The 23563-nt window shown below is 37.7% G+C and overlaps 1 long non-coding RNA gene across 2 annotated transcripts in view; it reads left to right on the top strand.

Annotated features, from left to right (window-relative positions):
• Positions 1-23563, top strand: part of LOC125319656 — a 119414-nt gene that overhangs the window by 56924 nt on the left and 38927 nt on the right. For both annotated transcript variants that reach the window (XR_007200846.1, XR_007200847.1), the window contains 2 exons: positions 20796-20902; positions 22916-23037. This is a non-coding gene — a long non-coding RNA (uncharacterized LOC125319656). The remainder of the gene's footprint in view (positions 1-20795; positions 20903-22915; positions 23038-23563) is intronic.

Raw genomic sequence — 23563 nt, forward strand, 5'->3', positions numbered from 1 at the left:
GAATATGATATTATCTGCATGAAGCACTTTTCATATAAAATACTGCTTTTCATTTGACATCTTTGTCCGTAGCTATTTTTATAACAAAACAGTGATTTATCAGCTGTTTAATACATCCTAGTTTGTTGTTAGCATAGCAAGTAAGATAAATACAGAGAAAACCACTCATTTGTATGAAGTACATTTAAGGAAACAAATTTATCTGGAGCAGTAAGCTAACGTGACTTTTTAAATAGACATTTACTACTATGGACCAGAATTACTGCAATCAAGACTCACAAAAATCTTTTGTAAAAATAATTATAATTTAAAGGCACACAGCTCAAAGTTGCTGCTATAATAATGACTATAATAGCAACTGTTTAGCATTTGGACATTTTTTTGGCAGGAGGGTTTTGCATTGTTTATTGTGAGAAAGAAACAGGCTCTGAGAAAAACATGCAAATTTTCAGCAGAGGAAAAAGCAGCATCAGGTTTGCAAAACAGAGTGGCAGAAAGTCTATTTTGCTTCTATGTCTTTAGTTCACATAGGCTAGGATGATTTAAAGTAAATAGGTTATTTTGGAGGATCTCTGTTTAATACACATGGAAGATCTCAAAATATCTGTTTCATAGTATCCCTGGCATCCAGACAGTCAGGCTGTGTGGTGGTCAGCATTTATTTTCTTGCTGTGTTTTTCATTCTGAAATTCCATTCCCTGTTGGGATCCAGAGTTCACAGAACTCATTGCTAATCAGCAATTTGCTTAAAACAAGAATTGTCTTTTAATATTTATTACTCATTGTTCTTCTTGAAATGTGATCAAATGCCTGTCATCATATATATAGAAAAATTAAGGATTAGATAATTAGATTGTGAACAATTTAGTAGATTAAGATTGTGAACAAGTATGTTTCAAAGGAAAGATGGGATATCACTGGTGTGATATATTACCTCAATTTGTTCTGTCAGCACTCATTTCTTCACTCAGCTTCTGAAAGGATATGGATATTATGGTTGTACAAAAGAAATTCAGATCATTGTAATCAAAAATTAATTACAATAATGAAAAAAGATACACTGAGTCCACATTTTAATGCTGTCTTTCTGTAACAAGACGAAGGGTTGATACACTGTAGATTGCTTTTATTTCAATTTGCGTGTCATACAATGAAAGCTTTTCTGACATATATTGTAAATGCATCTATAGAAAGAAAACAAAGAGTAGTCCTTTCATTCAAACCAGAAATTGTTAAAAGGAAGATGTAAATCAAATATCTCTCCCATAATATGGCATCCTATCCCTCATTTACAGATTCACTACACATTACGCATCAGATTTGTTTTCATGCTGTCACTTACTCCACCCATACTGTTCCTTTCTGAACTTGTATGCCAATACATATTAATTTAATGTCCTTGTCTCCCCTTGCCCTCTTTTCCTTGGTAAAGCAACTACTCTCCATGCTTTCACAGGTTCACTGCTCTTCTCCCTTTACTTCCATTAACTCTATCTCCACTTTTACTCTTTACTCCACCACTTGTTTCCTTTGAGTTAGAGAAAAATGGCTCAGGATAGGTCTTGTCTTCATTTGAATCAATGAATCCAGGTTTTGAGGGAAGGTTAGACCTTGGCCCTACTTGATTCTTAGACGCCTATTCCATTCCTTATTTTATGAGCTTTTTGTAGTCTGTAATACTCCTTTTCTCTCTGTTCTCTCATGTTACTTTTTTTGTCCTGCCATCTTGTTCTTTTTCTTTGGTTCACTGTATCTTCTTTTTCTCCTTTAGTTTTCACTTGTGTTCTTCTTATACCAGCTCTCAGTGGTTTGGGAAGCAGGACTGAAGGTCTTGTTCATACTGACATGGATTCATGGACAAGTTTGTATCATCAGCATGTAGCCTGGGATGTTTCTACAGACAGTGGATATGCACTCACACAGCTGCATGCTGAAAACTGGCTAGTGAGAAACCTCTCCCTCCTCCAACTAAACAGTGATAGAGGCTATGGACAGTGGAACAGATTTCCTTTTTTAAACTGCAAGGGTGTCAATTCTTCCCTTCCAAACAGGGACATCTCTTCCGCCTACAAACTACATGCAAAAAGGATTTTAATTAATTTGTTAAACCAAAGGGAATGTCGGAATGAACAGCCAGATACCTTTCAAAACAAAAACATTTAGGCCAAAATAAGGGGAAATAAGAGACAATGAGTTTGAAATGCTGCTTTATACAAGTCTTTCACATGGCTCCAAAAATGTCTGTGTTTCTTCCAGTTATGTCTACCACCTAGTGTTAACTTCAGAATGGTGATGTATTGGGTGCTTTGCTCAGCCACTCTGTGAATGGCTCCCATTCACCAGAAGTCTCAGCTCACTCCATATGCCGGCAAAACTCCCAGTGAGGACAATGCGAGTCCAGGTCCCCTGACTCACATTTTGCTCAGGCAAAACCCCCATTGTCCAGTGATTGCTTTGCTCAATGAGCAGTGATTCAGAAGTGCTGAATAGGAGCCCAGTCAGCTGTGCTTTGATATTATTTTCCTGATGATTCATTAATTCTGTAAAATCATTATAAATTTCTTTGTAGAATTACCCAGTAATTTTGGTTTAGGCTAAATGTTAAAAACATATCACCTATGAGAAGAGGGCACTCTGGGAAAAGTATCACTAAACCAGGATTTTTTCTGAGATATGAATACTTCTTATAAATTATTTGTAATTCCTGACTTCCTCTGGGCCCAGCAATATGAGAGCATTGAAGTCTTTGATCAGGTTCCTGAAAAATTATTACAGAGCAAGTTCCAGTGATTCAATGACACAAAATAGGAGAATAAAATGAGAGATGAATGAAATGAGATGATCGCATTCAATTGCTTTTGTCATGGTCTATTCAAACAGTTTAAAACAAGTTATGAGAACTTTTTAAAATCACAAGCTATTAAACCCTACAGTGGTTCAGTAACAAATGAGACTCAGAACTCCTGTTTGCACAAAAAACATAATCAGTTGAAGTCTTGTTTGATTGTAGGAATAACATTTTACTTTGATGGACGTATGTGAATACCATGAAAATCAAATATGCTTTGTCTCAGATTAAAATTTTTGGGTTTCTATTTCCTCTATATTATCAGGGATGTGTGAGGAGCTTCATTCCTTTCTTTCCTGATGCCTAAGGGCTTTCTTGATGTAGTATAAAATAAGTGTAAAATGCTACTAATTTCACTTCCCCCTAATTTCACTGCTGTGAATTGTACAACAATGTACTACAGAATTATGCTTTAAGTAGATATGTAGCATAACCCTCAATGTATTTTTGATTTTCATTATCAGAAACCCCAGGAACCCTCTCTCACTGTGAGTCCCATCTTCCACAGACAAGTCCCTGCTCTGTAAAATGTGGACCAGTGATCCAGAAAGTACAGCTCTCTGCCCATCACAGAACTTTTCCTCATTCACATTAAAAATATTTAGCAGATATTTATTAAAAGCCCCTCAAAGCCTCAAAAAAGCCAGTGTAGTGCAGAGGTCATGAATCACACTGTTTGTGTTTCAGATGAATGTATTAATAGAGAATTTATTAAATAGGAATATCTAGATAATCCTGGAAATCCATTTTGCCCAGTAATCTAAGATGGATGCCATCTAGGTACCCAATTCCATCACCTATAGCTTTGCTTTCACTTGGATTTTTGTACGAGAACAGTTAAGACATAGTATTCATATAGAATATTTCAACACTCTTCATCCTGCTTCATAAACTCTCTGCTGATGATTCTTTTCATTGGAGTGTTTTTACTTATTTTAACAGCTTTTTGAGGTGCTTTTTTTTACCCCAGATGTAATCTTTTCCTACTAGACTCTTGTAGTTGATGCAGTTTAATGCTCACAGGCCTTCTTCCCATCCCAAATATTGTTTTCCTCAAGTTTCTTCAAGTAAACAAAAACTAAGCTTGCAAATATCCATACAAGTTTGAAAAGTAAAAATAAACTCAGAATTTTTTTTTCGACTGTGTCAGACTGTTTTCTGAACTTTTTCCTCTGAAGCCACATGTAAAAGAACCTATCATGTCCCTTTTTATGAATCATCTCTGTGTTGAAGTTCTTAAATTATTCTCCTTTGCTATTATGTAGATTACTGTAAAAAAGTTGTCTCAGGAGGAGCGCCAGAAATCTTTTAGCATCCTCTTGAATTTTTAATTTTTCAAAAAGATTTACTACTAAACTGCTTTTCAGAGTCAGCTTTCAGCTCTGGTTTCCTAAGCACTGTTAGAGCAATTTACAGTCCTATTCATTGTCTGAGAGCTTCACATAAGGTCCCTGGAGGAGGAGCGAATTCAGTTCCTGCAGTAGGGCATCAGGTCGTGATAATATCCCCTCTCAGTCTCACCACCTCAGAACTATTCTCATCATTCTGGTACTTTCAACAGAGTACCATATAATAGGATACTCATACTTCACACCTAGATGAGGTCTTAGCACCCAGAATAAATAGCAATCTTCAAGCAGCAAGATGATTTTAGCCTCCTTTTCTTTCCTTTTTCCTTTTCCTTTTCCTTTTTCCTTTTCCTTTTCCTTTTCCTTTTCCTTTTCCTTTTCCTTTTCCTTTTCCTTTTCCTTTTCCTTTTCCTTTTCCTTTTCCTTTTCCTGTCCTTCTTTTCTTTCAAAATAAACATAACCTTTCCGTTATTTTTACATTTTTAATATGGATTCCACCAGATGCCAAATTAACTCTGAGTCAGAAGGTTCTGAGGTAATTCTTAATCATCATAAAAAATAGCAGAAATTGTCCATTCTTCTAGTAGAGAATAATCAACATATTTCTACACTCTAATGTTAAGGTCACTTGTAGATAAAAGTTTATTTTACTTGGCATTAGTATAAGTCAGCATCTTTGACTGTGTTGAAAGCTAGATGTTTTGAGAAGATCCTCCACTGTGGAGGAAAATTCTTCTAAGCAGGTGATTTTAGTCTTGTTCACAAGATATTCTTCAATCTGAGAAAACATGTTAAGGTATCCACTGATTTCTTTCGGCATTTCTTAAGCAAAGATCTTTCAAAATTACTTTTACCCTCATGAATATTCTGTAGGTGGCCATTTGATCACATTACTTGCCAGGAAAAGTCCTCAGAAGAAAGAACTTTCCTAAAATCTGTATTTGCCTTTTATGAGCCTGCAAAATCTAGTCTTATTTTAAGACCTATATGTGGCTTTTGAATGAATCCTTGACCAACCAGTGAGATTACTGGAATAAAACCTGGGCTGCAAAGTCATCTACAAGTCATTTAGGAACTTCTCTATTTTAAAACTTCTCATTGCTTTGTAACTTGGACCAAATCACAAAAGGATCCAGCAAGCATCAGAGACAGGTGACAATAAAAGACAGGAAAGTTCAGCTGGTGGTAGAAATGTGGTCAGAGCTGAGAGAAGACAACTCTTTGGAAGAGCTGTGGTCTTTGCCAGTCTCAACCAGCACTTCAACTCAGCTGGCATAGGATATAAAATTATTTCCAGAGAACCAAAGATGGCTCTGCATGTTTACTTGCCCCTTCTTCCCACTATTAACAAATCAAAATTCCTGAATGAAACATCAGTGAAATCTGGATGCTGACATAGAGTGAGTGCAGTGTTGTGATTCTAAACCCTGACGTCAATATTTGAAGAACCTATATGTGTTAACCTTAAAACTATTCTTCTCATGCTAAGGTCTTTGAAGTCTTTCACTCTCTGGACAGGAATGTTAGTTCTACCACAGGGCAGAGAAAGCAGACACAGTTTTACTTGGAATTAATGAGAGCAGCCAGACCTGAGGAGGTTATGTACTGCCAATATTGCAATACTAATAATGTCCTTCTATTCCTGAATTTGTTCCAAAACAAACAATCAAAAAAGAGCCTTGCCCTTACTAACGTTGCTTTTTCCTTTTCTAACAATGTATGTAAGATCATTCCCTGACTTTTTTTCTATACTCAAGCATGTGAAAGTCAGTACTTGCACTCATTTTTGAATCACAGGAGCTCGGTGTAAACCACAAAACCAGTCAGCAATTACACAAAGAAAAAAGTTCTGGACTGATGGATTTGTAGCAGAAAAATCTTAAAAGGGATCATCAAAGAATAAATGCACTAGTACCACATTTATATATTATTTCTCTGGTTTTACTGCCACTGTGGTTTACTCACTTAAGTTGACTTGATCATGACATTTGGAAAATGTTTCTTACAGTATTTTGAGGCTCTCAATGTAGCATTCTGTAGAATATTTGAACAAGAGTCTTTCAGACAGGAAAACATTAACTTCTCCCTCTAGGCACTCCTGCATTTTGACACTGTAAATTTTAATAAGAGTGAAACAAAATTGTTATTAGAAAGTTTAATATTGCAATACTTTTGCCATAGATACTCTCACAACATTTTTGGAGAGACTGTTCAGAATAGCAACAGCACCACTTTTAAACTAGACATTCTCCTGAGTTCAGAAAAGCTTCCAAACCTCTCACTTCCCGCATGTTAATCCATCAATGATTATATTTCACACGTGAAACTTGAGGGAGAAATCTCTCAGTTGCATTTTTCAACCTCATTATTGTCATTCTGCCTTTCCTTTTTATGCTTGCTTCTCCCTTTTGTTCACAAATGTGGTAATGAGTGAAATCTTCTTGGTATGAATGTACAATGACTTTGCATAGTTAAAGTGGTTTTGTTTTCCTATTCTTCATTGTTTTCTTGATAAATCTGTGCTTTGATCTTGAAGCTGCCTTATCCCTGGCACAGCTCTCATTCTGGTGGTGCCTGTGGATTCTTTGTGAATGAAGAGTAAAATGTTGAGTTTCTAAACACATGAAAATGTGAGAGTTATGATTCAGATGAAGTATAGAAATTTTGCTGGTTTGTTTCCAGAAAAATGTGTATCCTCTGAGCAAAATCAGAGAAAAAAACATTATATATCACACAGCTTGCAGTAAGAGCTATGAATTTCTTCCCAGGGGTATTGTGAAGAAATTTCATGTAAGACCTAGGTGCAAATTAGCTGAAAGAGTGAAACTGGATTGAAACAGCAATCCCAGTATTTCTCATCATTATGATATCTTCTATCAAAGGTTAAAAACAGGACAATAAAAACAACTTTAGAAAAACATCTGTTTTCCTCAGATCTGTTTCAAATTACATAACAATGAAAACAGACAATTCAAATTACTAGAATTTCTTTTGCCACACAGGTTTTATGTGAAATTCTATTCCTACAGAATGCAGCCTGCTCAGTGCAGGGAGCTGGTGACTGAGGGTTCAGGGAGAGCTGTTTTTCTGGAACACAGCATTACGGGGGTATACTTTAGATATATTTTAATAACTATCAATGATTTCAGATACACCATAATGAGAAAATAAAAACTGAAAAGGCAGCAAGAAAAAAAAATTTAAACTAGATTTCTCCTTGTAGGATCTTTATACAAGTTGAGAAAAAATATTCCCATCAGATGTTGTGGGTTTAGAAATGCATAATTTTAGAGGGAAAAGGCAGTGGACCCCCACAAAGATATTTTTATTCAGAGCATTTGCACTAGAATAATAAATACAGCATGTACCTATGGCATGATATGGTTGTGCTGCTTCTTGTTTTTCATTCCATATTTGTGTTTACAAAGGTTGATATGTTGGCTCAGCAGGAATCTTATGTTTGCCCTCTAGCCATATACACTCCTGGGTCATACAGGCAGCCACACTGGGAGCTCCCTGGTACCCTGCCAAAAACCTCAATCCTGCAATCTAAAGCAATATTTTCTTCAGGGACAACAGGTAATTCAGTCTCTGTGTGTGTTTGGTTTGGTCCTAATGTGATGAGCAGTTTAGAAAACACTCTGTATTTGCATGGTGATTTTGTAACTCCATAAGGGCAGCAGAGTCAGAATGCTCACAGGGGTTTGTGTTCCAGGTACTTACTGCCATGACTATGGCATCTGCAAATTCTGCATGTTCAAAAATCCACATTTGACTGTGTATATTGGGATGTTTCGTTTCTGACTATCAGGCCAGATTATACTGGGCTGCAAACAACAGGGTCCTGTGTGTTGGTAAACTGTGCCCAGATTTGGCCACAGCTTCATTGTGCTGAGACTGGCATACTGGGAGACTAAGGACAAGGAGTTCTTTTAAAAGAAATAGAGGAAATGTACCTTCATTTTTATATGGATTTAATGTCTGATGACAACTGTTAAAGAGCCTCAGCAGACCAATCATCAGCCTGATGATATCTTGTTGGGATGGCCTGATGATGAAGGGAGATAAAGCATCTCTTAGAATCCAGATAGCACCCAGGTCCCCAGGGCGGGTTGGGCCTTTTGTGTCTTTTAACCACAGAAAAGAGACACACTGTGCCCTGAAGCGCTTTCTGTCTGAAGACATAGGATAAAGTAGGTTGTACTAAACAAATCAGTTTGTTGGGGAATTGGGTCTGCTGTAACATTTGTATGGAATGCACTCTCTGTCTTTTCTTCTGAGTCTGGAGACTGGGGAGGAAGTACCTTTAAAAGGAATACAGGGACTGAAAACAGCCACAAAATCTTTATAGCTGGAAATTTGCCCGGGGGGGGCGGGGGAGGCCTTATGGAGGGTTTTGGTGGAAGATAAAGATATGTCTGGTTATTTATTGCAATTATAAGATGCAGGCTTTTCAAACCATGATTATCATGATAGAGGAAGTTTTAATTTTGTTTAGGATTTTGGTGATAAAAGGAAATGAGATACAAGATTCTTACAGCAACAGGTATTACTTACGGCGTCATTACTTTATCAATTTCAATTACTATAAATTAGCCTGGACATATGCTTTGAATTGTTAGAATTTATTATTTAAGCTATACATACATGTAAGTTTCCCACTGAATCCTGTAAATTTGACTCAATTTGCCTGAAATGTTTTAGGAGGTGCTTACAGGAAAGCTCTGCTGGCAGGAGAGAAAGCGTGGCAAACACTGCAAGGGGTGCACCAGTGAGTAGCCAAGGATGAATAGGAGTTGTAGCAGTGAGAGCTGGCACAGCTGCAAGCAGAAAGGACACACAGCCCATGTGTGCCCTAAAATACATTCTAGTACAAGCAGGTATCTCTAGTGGAGCATGCCAGCTCAGCCGGGAACATGTGGAAAAAGCAACAGCAAAAGACCAGAACAATCTCCTTGCCTGCCCAGTCGTACAAATGACATCGTTTGGCTCGAATGTAAACTGATCCTGTCTGTATGTCTTCCAGGCAGGGCTCAACATCTTCATATAGTCACACTGAGTAAAAAGCTGGGCAGATCTGGCTGGCATTTGTACTGTGCAGGAATTTACGATCATATGGCTGTACTGCTGGGGTTCAAAATTTATCTGCTTTCGGCATTCTGCTATGTTTAACAAACAGAACAGAGAACATTCCCTTACTGTTTTGTGGAGAGACAAATTTCAAGTGCAGTTTGCTAATATCTCTATAAGAGACTCAGGATTGGAGATAAATGGAGTGCTAATAATTTTTTTTTCAGTTTTTGGAATTTTTGATCTCTTCATTGTACTATGGAAAAAAGTACTTTTCTTCAGTACTTATGATATTGTAATTCATTTTTAGTAATGAAGATAATTTAATTTCCTTTTTGTTGGTTTCTGCTATGCAAACACAATAACTTTTACATAATTTTATGATGATGAATAACGAATAAATGTAACATGTTCTCATCTTTGTTAAGCTGTTACAGTTGAATGTCTTCATTCTTTTTTTTTTTTCACACTGCTGTGACTTTGGAACAGCTGCTGAGCATTTTTTGGTTCCATTGATAGGTTTGCACACCATCTCCACCTGCATTAGCCTCCAGGGCTGACTGTAAAATGCTTATAAAAGGCAATTAAGCAGACTGGGCATGTGAAAGCTTCAATAATAAACTCTGCTGACCTTTCTAGATGGTGCATCTTTGATCATTTTGATTTTCTCAACAGCTCTTTTTCTCAGAGTTGTTTTTTCTTGGCTCTTCTCTTGGCAGAACAGCTGCTTCTCTCTGGCCACTGGGTATGGCCTTATTTTATTTATTCTTGCCTTTAACTTTTGTAGGGCAGCCAGATACATGGGGATGGGTGTTATATAACAAATACAATAAATAAATAAAGCCCAATTTGCAACGTTTTTGCTGTCCACAGTGAAAGCAGTGGTCATGGAGAAAGGAGTTCATTTCACAAAAATGCCCTGTTTGATCCTGTTGGGGCAAATGGCTAAAAAAATGGGAGGGCAGTTTGAATAAAAAACTCGAAAGCTGAAAAGCAAAAAATTAACAGAAAATCAACTGGTTTAGGAACTGTTGCTAGACTTGTTGAGTGATTTTGTTAAAAAATAAATTTGAAGCATAGAATGTCTCTTTAGGCCAAACCAGTCCCTGAATTTAGATTTAAATCCTTCCAAATTTAAAATGGTTGAAACTCAGGTTGCTGCTGGCACTGGCCACTGAGGAGCAATGCCAGAGTCTTAGTGTACTGTGGAAAGTTGATTATGCAGAGCCAAAGGACTGATCAAGGATTCACGCACTGCAAGCAGTCACTGAGTTTATTTGAAACACTAGGATAGATTTTATAGTGTTTAGAACTTTAAAAGGGTTTGAAAGAGGAGGTCAGCAGGGTCTGTTTTTGCAGTAGGCTCTGGGGCTTGAGAAGAGGCCTTTGCTAGTGTTGCCAGACTTTCCAGATGCTTTTAAAGACTAAAGACTATTTCTTCCCAGCTTTCACCACTACAATAATTCTCTTGCCCTTTCCCCTACCATTTCTCATTTTGCCCTTTCATTAGTTCCTCTTTCTTTCTTCCCATGTCATTACTTCTCCCTGTTCCTTCTCATTACATCTCTTCCCTTGAACCAGTTTTTCCTATTACGCTCTTCAGTCTTTGGGATCAAATACTGTTTGTATTATTTTTCCCTTAGGGAGTAAGAGCTAAGTTGCCATCTTGAGTGGAGAATGTCTCCTAAGGTGGATGATAAAGTATAAGAGATCCATGACTGTTTTGTTTGAAATCAGAGTAAGAAAGGCCTGATGATAAAATTTAAGTGTACAGTCCAAACAGAAGCTTTGTTGTTGCTGGCCTTGTAACTCAGCGTCAGTACCATAGGTACCTTTATCTCTGCTAGGAGCAGCATATTTTCACAAGATATGTTAGTGTGCCCTTGCAGAAGGCCAACCACATTAACAAGATGACTTTTAGAGTGCACCCAGTAGGTCAAAGGAGCCTATTATTCTCCTTTATTTGGCACTAGTTAAACCTCAGTCGGACTACAGTGTCAAGCGTTGCACTCCCAAGTGCAAGAAAGACATTGACATGCTGGAGAAGTCCAGCAGAGAGCTGTGAAGCTGATCATGGGGCTGGAGCACATGTGAGATGGGAGGAGAGAACTGGGGTGGTTCTGCCTTCAAAAGAGAAGGAAAAAAAGAGGCAGATCTTACTGCTCTCTTCAAGTATTTCCCATGTGGGAGGGGGTACAGAAGACAGACACAATCTCTTCTCAGAGGTACCCAGTGGAAGGACAGAGGGCAATGGACATAAGTTGGAACAAGGGACTTCATATGAGATGTTTTTTTTAATGAGACGGTGATAGACTTTGAAATAGGGACCAGAGAGGTTGTGGACTCCCTATCACTGGAGATATTCAAAATTTTGCTGGATCTTGTGCAGCAAGGCCTTAAATCAAACAGATCTGTCATTGTGTTGATATATGTTTGTCCTGAGGGCATTACCTTGAAAGACATAACAGGTTGTAATTTGGGCAGCAGCATACTACAGATAAAGGGGGGGGAATCAGAACTATTTTCAGCTGCCAAACTTATTGATATTTTCCTGAAGTGAAAGTAATGTTCTTTAAACATGGCCTGAGACGTGCATCATCACAAAGTAAACTCAAGGTCTCTTTCCAGTCTCTGTTATGAAATCCAGCAGGGCAGACTTAGGCACTAGGGTGTAGCACACAGGGGATGTATTTGTGCTGGAAGCGAATTTCTCACATAGCCACACAGTCCTTTTGGAAAGTGTAAAAAGTGACATAAGGAATACAGAGGCAAGGGTATTGCTGACACAGGGATAAAAAATACTTAGGTCTTGCAGGACACTGGTGCATTACTTCTTGCATTCCAGATGTCAAGATTACTGTAATTCAATCACTATTAATAGTATCTCTTCACCCAAACACAAGTATTTGATGAAGGAAAACAGTGAATCCGTTTGGATGTGAAGTCACAAAAGAAGAGGTTTGGGAGTACTACATGCAATTCATAAACATCAGAATTAGGCCCACATAATTAAAAATTTGTAAAGAGACAAATCCTAAATGTATACAAAATTGATGCTCTGAACAAGATCAGTTTCAACAGACTTTAATTAGAAGACTTTTGCTACTTTATTTCCCTTATGGTTACTGTAGAATATTTAGCTTTAGGAGACAGAATTAGAGAGAGTGTTCCATTCTGTTTTTGTAATTGTGTAAATTTACACTTTATTAGGGAACAACTTAGGAAAAATCTGGTTTTATGAATAAAAGTGGCTACAAAACTAGTCATGCCAGCTACAGGAATAATTTGGTGTTAAGATATCCTAGTGAAGTGGTCTAGAAGGAATTCAAATTACTGGGCAAATTTGGAGAAGATAAGAATGAGATCATTTACACCCACTTCTGTGCTGCATAAACCCTCAGGACAAATTCTTCTCTTCACTCAGAGTTTCCATCTCCAAGTAAATATTAGCTTCACTTTCTCTACTGCAGAGGACCCCTCTTTTTTTTTTTTCCCCCCCTTTTCTTCTCTTTTTTATTTTTTTATTTTTTTCTAAGGTCTTAGGCACAGGGATGAGTTGCTGTGGGTTCCAAGTGGCCTCAGGTGAGAGCTGCATAGCTGACAGTGCATCTGGAATGCAGAGCATGTCAAGTTTGGACAGGTAAATAATTTTGGTTTAAAACATTTGGTACTGCAGATGTTGCTTATCACAAATGAAAGCATTCAAGTTCTGCAAAAATTACACTTTGAGTGCCTGATTTTGATCTTCTTTTGATTTTGCCAAAGATGGGGACTAAGAACAAAAGAGTTCTTTTGAATGAAAGATGAAAAAAAGAAAACAGGGCTTATTTAATTAAGGTTTGAAATTTTTTTCTACTCTGCTTCATCTTGTTCTGAAGGGGTAAAATAAGAAATTGTAGCAGCTGTGACTTCAGTATCTGCATAACATGATTAAAGCATTAGCAATGACTACACACTCATTTTACTTACACATGAATTGTTTCAGCTGAGAGATGTGTGTGAAAATGCAGGAAATGCCATTACTAGAACTGAATTACTAGAAATCACATCCTCAGTGACATTTAGAGAATCTTGAACAAATATTTCTTTTCATGCTTTTCCTTTGGTCTGAAGTTTTCCTCTGGCAACATGAAAAACAGGTTCTTTTATTCTGCATTTGTTAGCACTTGGATGTCTATAAAGACTCCTAACAATAAGTAGGCAATGGACTGAATGCCTTAAAACCTGGAGAAACTTTTTAAGGCTAACTAATGTTGCATATAAAGTTCTGAAACTGAGGAAAAGTAAAGAAAGAGATGCTATTTTGTACTCACTATTCAGGGATTTGTGTATCCAGACTAAAGTAAGAGTCCAAAGAAGAGGAAGATAAGGACATAGCTATACTCCATGGAGTGGACAGAGTTAAAAAAAAAGTCTGTTAAAATATATCTGCTCTTGTGTTGGGACAGATTGTATTTCTAGACAGAACAAGCATTAAAACATTACAGACAGCAACACAAAGGGTAATAATTTTATAGAAGGTGGGTTTATATTTACAGAATTAACTGCATATATATTTTTTTAAAAATCTCATTTCTGTTTCCCACATTATTTTGTAATTACCTCATTTATCCTGTGATGAAAACCAGAATGCTTTCTATCTTTACTGACATCTTTACTCACTCTACAAAACCCAAAATACTCCAAACATTTCATGTGCTCACATTTCACAGTTGTACTTCATATGTGATGTAACACCAAAATACACCCCCTCTCTGAAAATAGAACACAACCAGCATTTCCCAATGACAAGGAAAGTGTTCAAATCAGTAGATTTCTGTGCTAAAGATAAAACTACTGGTCTTAACTTACATAATTTTACACTTTTAGGAGAAAACAATGATCTTTGTGTCAGTATTGAAATTCTCGACTTTGGTTTTTGCTGTTAATAGCTGGTGAGATCTACTGCAAACAGTTCTGACATTCCAGCAGCAAGTCCAGCCTGTCTCCTCTTCACTCCCTGTATATGCTGTCCTTGCCTCGCTTCTCTGACTCCTGTTGCCCTCCTCAGTGTTTCGCATGGTATGGAGGTGGATGCACAGACAGTGGGATGATCTGATGGGAATGCAGCTTTTTTCCCCCTATAACATTGTTTTAAGTCAGTTTAGCTTCCTGACTGGGGTGACTGAACTGCCAAAGAAGCACCATTGCTAATGCAAGGGAAGGAACAAACACCCACAGGCCAAGCGGAGAGCTGTTCTGCCTGTTAGCAGCATTCAGCTGTAGTTGCCCTTAGCTGTACCATTATACCATATCCTTATGCTGCAGTTCCTTGATTTCTGTAAGCCTTTGCTCAACTTGCTGTCCAATGTCTTATTTGCCAGAATGAATTCTAGCCAAGCGAAACAGTTGGCCAATTTGAGGGACTGATCTGGCTGAGAATTAACTTGTGGCATCAATAACAAAACAGCAGTTTCAGCTCAATCACCTCCTTGACTGGGAAGTGTCTCCCCAGGTGTCAGCACCACATGTGTCAGCACCACATGTGTCCAAGGTCTCTGAGTTCTGAAGTTTCATCACTGCAGTTTTCAGGTGGGCAAGCCACAGAATTCTGGGATTTCTTTTTCCTTAGCATTTCCTGCCACCTGGGTGTATTGCCTCCTTTTTAGACTGGATGCTACCTAGATATGTCACTTCTTCTCAATCACTGTATAGGTAATTTCTCAGCACCTTGGGTTTTTCCTTTTTGGCACTGAAGCATTAAGCATTGTAATACCAAACTAATTTTTTGGATCTCACCTGATGAATGAAATTAGAAAACAGCTCAGAAAAGATTGTAGAAAGCATCTCAAAGATTTAGTGACTCATTTTATTGGGGAGAAAGGGGTGGAGAAAAAGAGTGAAATATTTCTATCTTATTACTTTTGTCTGTAAAGAAGTTCAGGTAATTTGTCAGCTCAGACCTGACATCCCTTAAAGACGTTTTTCAGAGAATGGTTTTTGAAGTAAGCCCATGTTTTCAAACAATGCTAGCTGATACCAGAATGTGGCATCTTCTCATAAAATACAGTCTTTAGACATAATGCATAAAAAAGAAGATTATCTAATTTTCCTTGCTGAATATATTACTTTCTCAGCTACATTTTCATTGGTTTGTTTGGTTGTTAACAGTATATTATAAAACTATGTGGAATAAAAGGCTTCCCTGTGTGTTAGACATAAATTCTGAGTTTAGACTCCTGTTTACAAATATACTTATATAGAAAATTATCTTCTTAGTCACAGTGCTTTGAAAAAAAAATGAAAATTTGATGTGAATACCTTACATCGGCATTTGTATGCAAATCAAGCATTCTGCAAAGCTGGGTATTTGCTAGTAATTCTGTGACTCCTTATATTTTATGATTCCATTGCCAAATATTGTTAATTGTGATTGTGAGTCGTTAAATTGCTTACTTTCTTTACTTCGCAATGGCTTCTTCTTTCCACAGAAGATGACTGAGATTTACTAAATAATTGTGCTGTTTTTGACTGGGTGAAAGTTAATTTCTCCCGTAGCATCTTCTATGGCTCTGTGGTTTAGATTTGGGCTGAAATAAATGCTGATAATTCAAGGATGGTTTTGTTATTGTTGAGAAGTGCTTGCACAAGGGCAAGGCCTCTTCTCACATCACCCCACCAGGCTGACGAAGCACAAGAAGTTTGTTTGGGGGGAGATACAGCCGGGATGGCTGACCACAAGTGACCACAAGGACATTCCATACCATGTGGTGTCATCTTCAGAATACAAAGCTGGGGGAAGAAGAAGGAAGTGGGGGACACTTGGCATTTGTCACCATTAAAAGTCACCATTACATGTGATGGAACCCAGTTTTCCTGGGGTTGACTGAACATCTGCCTGCCCATGGGAAGCAGTGAATTAATTCCTTACTTTGCTTTGCTTACGTGCGCAGCTTTTGCATCTCCTATTAAACTGCCTTTATCTTAATCTGTGAGTTTTCTTACTTTCACCCGTCCAATTTTCTTCACCATCATGCTGCTGGGGGGAAGTGAGTGCATGGCTGTGTGGCTTGGATATTGGCTGGGGTTGGAACATAAAAATAACACACTAGCAAAACAGATACTTTTAATAGTTGCATTAATTACTTCTAGGAACAGATACTCCTGGGCTGCTTATTCTGCAGGCCAGATAGAGACTTCTTGAAAATGATTATGAGAAGAGAAAAAGTTGCCTTTTCTTGGCTTTTTTTTTGGCAGATCTTGGTTCTTGGTTTGGCAGATTAAAAACCCCACTAGTTGTATCCCAGAGAGGTCATACATTGCTGACTCTCTGGAGGAGGGTTTCAGAGTTTTTCAGTACTTTCCCTTCTGTCACACTGATGTCTAAGAACCTCTGCTCTACTTACCTAAAGTCTGCCTTTCATGTTACAGCCTATCTTCTAAGCGTTACAAAACTCCTGCCCATGCAGGAAGCTGTAGTATCCCATTACTTCATGGACACCCTTAAGATGTTCACAGAGATACTGTGTGCTCTCAGAAAGGTCACACCTTCCAGTTTTCATGCGGTGCTCTGTCCTCGAACTGTCTTCTTACTCAGGCTGAATCTGCACCCTTCTCTTCTGAACTTAGGATTCTGTTAACCTAATAAGGATGTTGACTCACTTCTACATAATGTATAAAAAACATAAAGTCAGAAATGCCTATTTAGGTTGAAAAATCTTCAGTCCAAAAACCAGATATAACCTGTTAAGAGGTGTCAATTTTTCAAATGAGTAGAATACTATTTTCCACCCTGTGACCTGGAATTTAATTTGAAACTTAAAGCCTAAATTGAAACTTAGAATATTTATAAATATGGCCATGCTGGTACCTCTTTATTTATGAACAAAAATAACATATTCAGGTTGTTTTGAGCCTTCTGAGACTGAACATAGTAGTGACAAAATATTCCTGTAATAGATTTGGGTTTCATGTCTTTTAACTTAGGATTTAAGATAACTTGAATGCTCTTATAGAGCATTTCTGAACCTATAAGGCAATGACTTCTTTTTTCACCTTTGCCATGGCTAGGACCAAGCCTAAGATGGTATCATGCTTTTGCTCTCAACTGCAATTCATGACACTACATGCACTGAATGTCTGTATCTCTAAGTGAGGTTTCTGTATCTCAGTCTTCCCTCTGCAAAATGTTTGCCCAGCTCATTAGACTGTCTGTACAGAAGTTTTTTGAAGCTAAATACACTAAGAATTATCTGGTACTTACAACGTGAATGATTCATGTAACTTGTAAAAACAGTGATGGTGACAGATTTTAAATTAAGGTCTGTTTAAAAGAAGCGCTTTTTTTGTCAGCAGTATAGTGAGAATTAAAAAGAGCTCTGCGGAAGTGGGAAACTTAACCTCATGGGGTAAATTAGGATAGTCTGATTCATTCTGTTAGCTTTTTTCTCTTTAATCAGGTCTGTGCCTTCACTTACTGAGTGAGAAAGGGGATTGGAATCTGGTCCTGCAACAAGCGAGCTGAAGTAAAAATGTTTAATCCTCCTGCAATTTAGCGCAAGATGTGTTCTCTTTTATTCCTTTCCTCTTTTCTTTTCTTTTATCTTTTCTTTCGTAGTGTCAGTTTATTAAGTGTTGCCATAGCAGTCAGCGTTGCCATAGTAATTGTAAACAAGTGAATTATATGACTAAAAGTTGGAAGAGGTAGAGCACATCAACAGCAGCCCTGTGGGCAGTTCCTGTCACTACCAGAGAGCAAAGGGAGCATTTAAAACAACCCAAAACCTATGAGTACTCACCATCCATAAGTGGCACATAAAAATAAACAGAGGTTTCTGTTGAACTGGATTCAGTTACAAGTGATGGGTCTCACTTTATTGAAGTCGAAGATGCAGGTATTCTACAACTCCCCCACACTTTCTGCTGTTGCTTTTCTCTGGAATTGCATTCAGGCCCATTTGTAATGCACCAGTGCACAGAGGAAAATAAAAGTTATTAGAACCCGCTTCGTGATTTTGTTCTTCCTTTTTGCTGGGTCACAGGGTACATAAGCCCGCATGCTTCCATGAACGATTTTTCCTTTTTTTTTTTTCTTCTCCTTGAGAATTCTGAATTTCTCATTCAGAAGCTGCAATTTTTATCAACATGAAAAACAACTAAAAAGGTCTAGCATTTTCTTAGTAATTTAGCTGGACTTCATGCCCGGGTTTTTATTATATCAAAGATGTAATGTGTTAAAATAACACTCATTATGAAACAAGCAGTGTTCATTTGAATCAAAAAAAAAAAAAAAGAAAGAAAAGAAAACCAGACACAATACATCCTCCCTCATCTTTCTGATATGCTGGGGCTGGAAGGGAGATGTGGAACTGCTCAGTTTGGATGGTCTTTGTGAAATGGAAGAGATGTATGAACCAGGCACCTTATAATTCCTCTTTGTGGATTCTTGTGCTTGCTTTACCAGCAAAAATGCAAAGTATGTCTGCATGGAAGTGTGTTTTAAAAGAAACCACAAATCATTGTAGTATGCCAGGAACAAGAGCTATGGCTCTCAGAAGTAAATACCATTGATAAAAGGGAAACTGACTGTATTTTTTCCACGGATCTATTATTTCAAGCACCAGTGCTACATATGGAGATTACTCCAGTCTCTGTTTTTCTCCTGCTACTGAAAGTAAAATTTAAATATTAAACTATTAAAGAAACCAAACATGAGGCTGATATTGCACAGAAATTTGCAGAATACTGCAACAAAGTTACAGTCAAAAAAGTCAGGATACAACTGGGAGGCATGCTCTGACTTGCCAGAACTAATAGTTTTATAAAGAGAAATTTGGAGAATTTGAACACAGGCAAGACTTTCCATAGCTAGTTCTATCTGAGAGACTTTTGCAACCTTAATGTTTTGAAACTAAGATCTGAGAAAAAGCCCAGTTATTTAAAAGGGAAACTAAAAGGAGAAAATCATCAAATTTTGTAGGGTGAAACAAATATAGTTCTTTCAAAATAATTTCAAAATAAGTAAATACAAGGATAACAGTTGCTTGTTTTTTCCGACTTTATTACTTGGTCAAAAAAAGACCAGCTTCCTCTTTCTATACACCTTCCTCGCCCATTGCTTCAACCATTTTTATCCAAGGTTTCAAGGCCTTCTATAACAATATAAAATTCTGTAAAACTCCATCAGGGAGATGCCCAAAACCCACACAAGTGACTTATACTGAATATAACACTTTTAATATAATAATTGACTACTTAGATAACTAATAGGCAGTAGGTGTAAGTTACCGGTTTTGTACTGCTGGAGGACACAAATTCTAATGCTTGTCACTGTTGTTTGTTTACTAAAATGTTGGTGCAGCAAAATTTACCGGAGGACATCCCCACCCTTCTGTTGGTATTTGTTGTACTTCAGAGCATAAAGGGAAGATGCATACCTTTCTCAGTTTCCTCTATAATTTTGCCTGCCTTTTATGGCTTTTCAGTCATGTTTAGAAGCTGCAGGCAACCCAACTCCATTGGCTGAATTCCTGCAGAAATTTTATATAATAAGTGTTGGTCTGCCATAGGACAGCTTCAGACAGCATGTTGCTGTTCTCTGTTTAGGTTTGTTCCTAAGCTTTGCTAGCACAGTCCACTAGTAAAATAGATGGCAGGGAACTGCTGTATTTCTATTTCATTCTAAGCAGGCTTGCACAAAACAATATCACAAAATATGCAGCAGATATGGAAGATATCTGGAAGGTAGTTTTTACATTTGTCATGAAGTACTGTTTGCTTGGACAGGAACATGAAATGTATTTTTCCTTTGTTCATCAGAAAAATTTGAAAAAAAGGACAGTAATAAGAAGTATTCTTATATATATATATATATATATATATATGAAGACTCATATCAGTCTAATTTTTCCCCAGTATATATGCCCCCAAACATTAATGAAGTTTCCTAAAGGCATTTCTGTAGAAGAGATATCCATCCAGAAATGATGCAGTATTTTATCTACCAACCAGTAATAAAAATTATTCTAGTGAAGAAATATTAGAAGGATGTAGAATAACAGTGAAATCTGTAATTTTATAAACAACTGAGCAGTTAATATCAGAAATCACAAAGAAGTCTGTTACTATCTTATCATTCACAGGTAATTCTTGCAGGAAATGCTTGAGCTGCATTGTGTTTTTTGCCGTAGGTTCTTCAACTATGTAGTCAGAAATATTGCCTTCTCAAATGGAAAAACAGTCTTGATTTTTCAGAAAGAACAAAGCATGAATCATGTTTAATGCATTTAATGAAATAAATCTAAATTTAACTGTAATCTGAATCTGCAATTGAATCTGAATCTCGAATAAGGTTTAATGTTATTTATAGTTTCTCATTTGATTTAAAGAGAATAGTTTATGCACATTCAGACAGAAGTATGTTCAGTAAATTTATAGAATGGCTTAAAAATGCTTAAGGCAAGGGTAGTGGTTTTGACATCTTTAAAGAGATGGAATGGATGAAACCTTGTGAATGAATTAAAATGTTTTGATTTATATTTTGGTTTCAGACGTGATCCTGAGGGAGCATGCCTGCACAGTAGCCAACTACTTGAAACCTGCAACAAACCCACAGCTGACTCTTCATGGAATTTATAGCTTCCAGTCCCAGTAAAGGGTATACATTTTCTGGTTTATTCACTGCTTTCGTAGGCCACAGTTTCATGGGGCACTATCCATGGATTAGTGTCATTGTGGAGGAAAGAATTAGGCAAAAGAATGGACTGTGAATTACCTATAACCCAAGTGATGCTTCTTTTCTTTTGTCCAAATAGGTAAAATCAAGACACCGAAGCAAAATACCAACACCCCCCCACCCCCCCAAGAAAATCTGTTATTCACTATGTTAACAACCTGAAGAATGATGATATGTTAATATTCGTAAATTAGCATTCCCACAAAGAGATACATTCTGGTGTAGAGATTAATATTACTCACTTCATTACAACAGCAAAGCAGTATTTTATTCTGTAGGTCAGATACAAAAATGAAAATTACCTCTAATAAAAGGTGGGCTGAACTAAATAAACAGTTTTGATATCTGAACAAAGGAAAAGACATAACATTTTGGGTTGATGCTGGCCAGATGCCAGGCCCCCACCCAAGCTGCTCTCACTCCTCTCTGCAGCTGGACAAAGGGGAGAAAATTTAATGAATGGTTCATGGTTTGAGATAAGGACCAGGAGAGATCACTCACCAAATATCGTCGTGGGCAAAATGGGATCAACTTAGAGATGTGAAGGGAATTTATTACTAAAAAAATCAGAGCATGATAATGAGAAGTAACATAAGCCCTTAAAAACACCTTTCCCACCCTGTTCCCTCCTTCCCAGCTCTACCTCCTACCCCAGCAGTGCAATGAGACAGGGAATGAGGGTTGTGGTCAGTTCATCACCCAGGGCTTCTCTCACCAGTGAGGGAGAGGAGTCATTCCCCTGCTGCACTGTGGGGTCCCTCCCACTGGAGACAGTTCTCCATGAATTTCTCCAGCATGGCTCCATCCCACGAGCAACAGCTCCCTGCAAACTGCTGCAATGTGAGTCCATCCCATGGGCACCAGTCCCCCTCACACTGCTGCAGCAGTGGGTCACTGTTCCCTGCGGTGCAGTCCTTCAAGGACAGGCTGCTCCAGCCTGGGAGCTGGGCCCCTCTCCCTGGGTCTCCTGTGGGCTCTCAGGCACCCACCTGCTCTGGGGTGGGGCTCATCCCCGGGCTGCAGGGGCACAGCTGCCTCACCATGGGCATCTCCTCCCCCTCCTACCTCACTGGCCTTGGTGACTGCAGAGTTGTTCTTCTTACTTGGTCTCATTCCACTCTTCTCTACTCAGAATTACTACTACGCCACAACTTTTGGGTTGATTTCTTCTTACATACGTTATCACAGAGACATTACCACCATTTCCAATCAGCCCAGCCTTGGCCAGCAGCACCTCCCTCTTTGGAGCCACCAGGGATTGGCTCTGCTGGGCATGGAAGAAGCTTCTGACAGCTTCTCAGAGAAGCCACCCCTGTAGCCCACCCCCGTGCTACCAAAAACCAGGCCATGCAAACCCAATACACATGAAAAGAGTTTTCCTGGAATATTTTAAGTACGGTTAAACCCATGTCTATTGGAAGGCTACATTATCTATGGAAAACTGGAAACTTTTATTAGACCCTCATTTTTAATTCTTAAGGCCAAGAGTGATGTCAGAGGACATGTGTAGAGTGAAAAAGTATATACTGGTTGCATGCATTATCCAGATTATCATGAACATTTTCCCTAAGGTTTCAAATTTTCAGGCCTGTCTTTTCAGACTGTCTAATGTTGTTTGTTACACATCCAGAATCCTGTCTCCTATTAGACTCTGAAAGGAAAGTACGGTAAGATGAGTTTGTGAAATACTGACTTGCTGTACAGCTGCTTGGATGAAAAGAAATATAAATATATATTTACGTTTAATCTGCATCTCTATAAGGGTGTCTAAATTAGCAAAAGTTCTATGTAAGCTAGTTTCCCAAAATGTAGATTTTACTCAATATTGCTAATGTTAGTTATAATAAATAATATCTGGTTCCCATGCAGAGATTCCCATCTGCAGATTTGAAAATATTTCACACAGTAACTCATTATCTTTTCTTTATTTTATAGATGGAGAAACCATAGCGAGAGGACAAGACAAGACCTTGGGTTGATTGTTTCTTAATATTTCTGTATGTTCTCTACCATGGATGGCTTCAGTTATTTTATGTCACGAGTATTGGTTTTGCTGTGTAAGTGGAAGAACAAGTTTCAAATTATCAAACAACATATCACAAATAGTATTTATACAATGAGAAGAATTATGGAAAAAAGGCGTTCCTCTTCTAAAATTTTGACTTCAGTAAACAGAGTAAGAGGGTGTGTATGCTTATGGTGATGGGTTTTTTTAAGGTGACTTTTTTTTAAAAATGAACCATTCACAGCTATTTGGGAATGTTTTAACAATGCAATCTTTCTGTGCCTTATTATTTAACAAAATAGAAGTGGAGCTCCTTCACCTTTGCTCACAATTCTTTGAACAGCTCTTAGTTCTCCTTCAACGGGAAGTGACAGGTACATGTGTGTCATTCTTTCTCATGACTTAGATACTTGAACTATTAGCAAGTAATCCAAACACATTGTCTAAGTCACCTCAAACATTTTAAGACTGAAGGTAAGGAACATCGAACAGGAAAATTGACAACACCATCAAAATATGCATATGTATATGTATATGTATATGTATATGTATATGTATATGTATATGTATATGTATAT

The sequence above is a fragment of the Corvus hawaiiensis genome, chromosome Z, assembly GCF_020740725.1.
Source record: "Corvus hawaiiensis isolate bCorHaw1 chromosome Z, bCorHaw1.pri.cur, whole genome shotgun sequence".
Taxonomy (NCBI): Eukaryota; Metazoa; Chordata; class Aves; order Passeriformes; family Corvidae; genus Corvus; species Corvus hawaiiensis.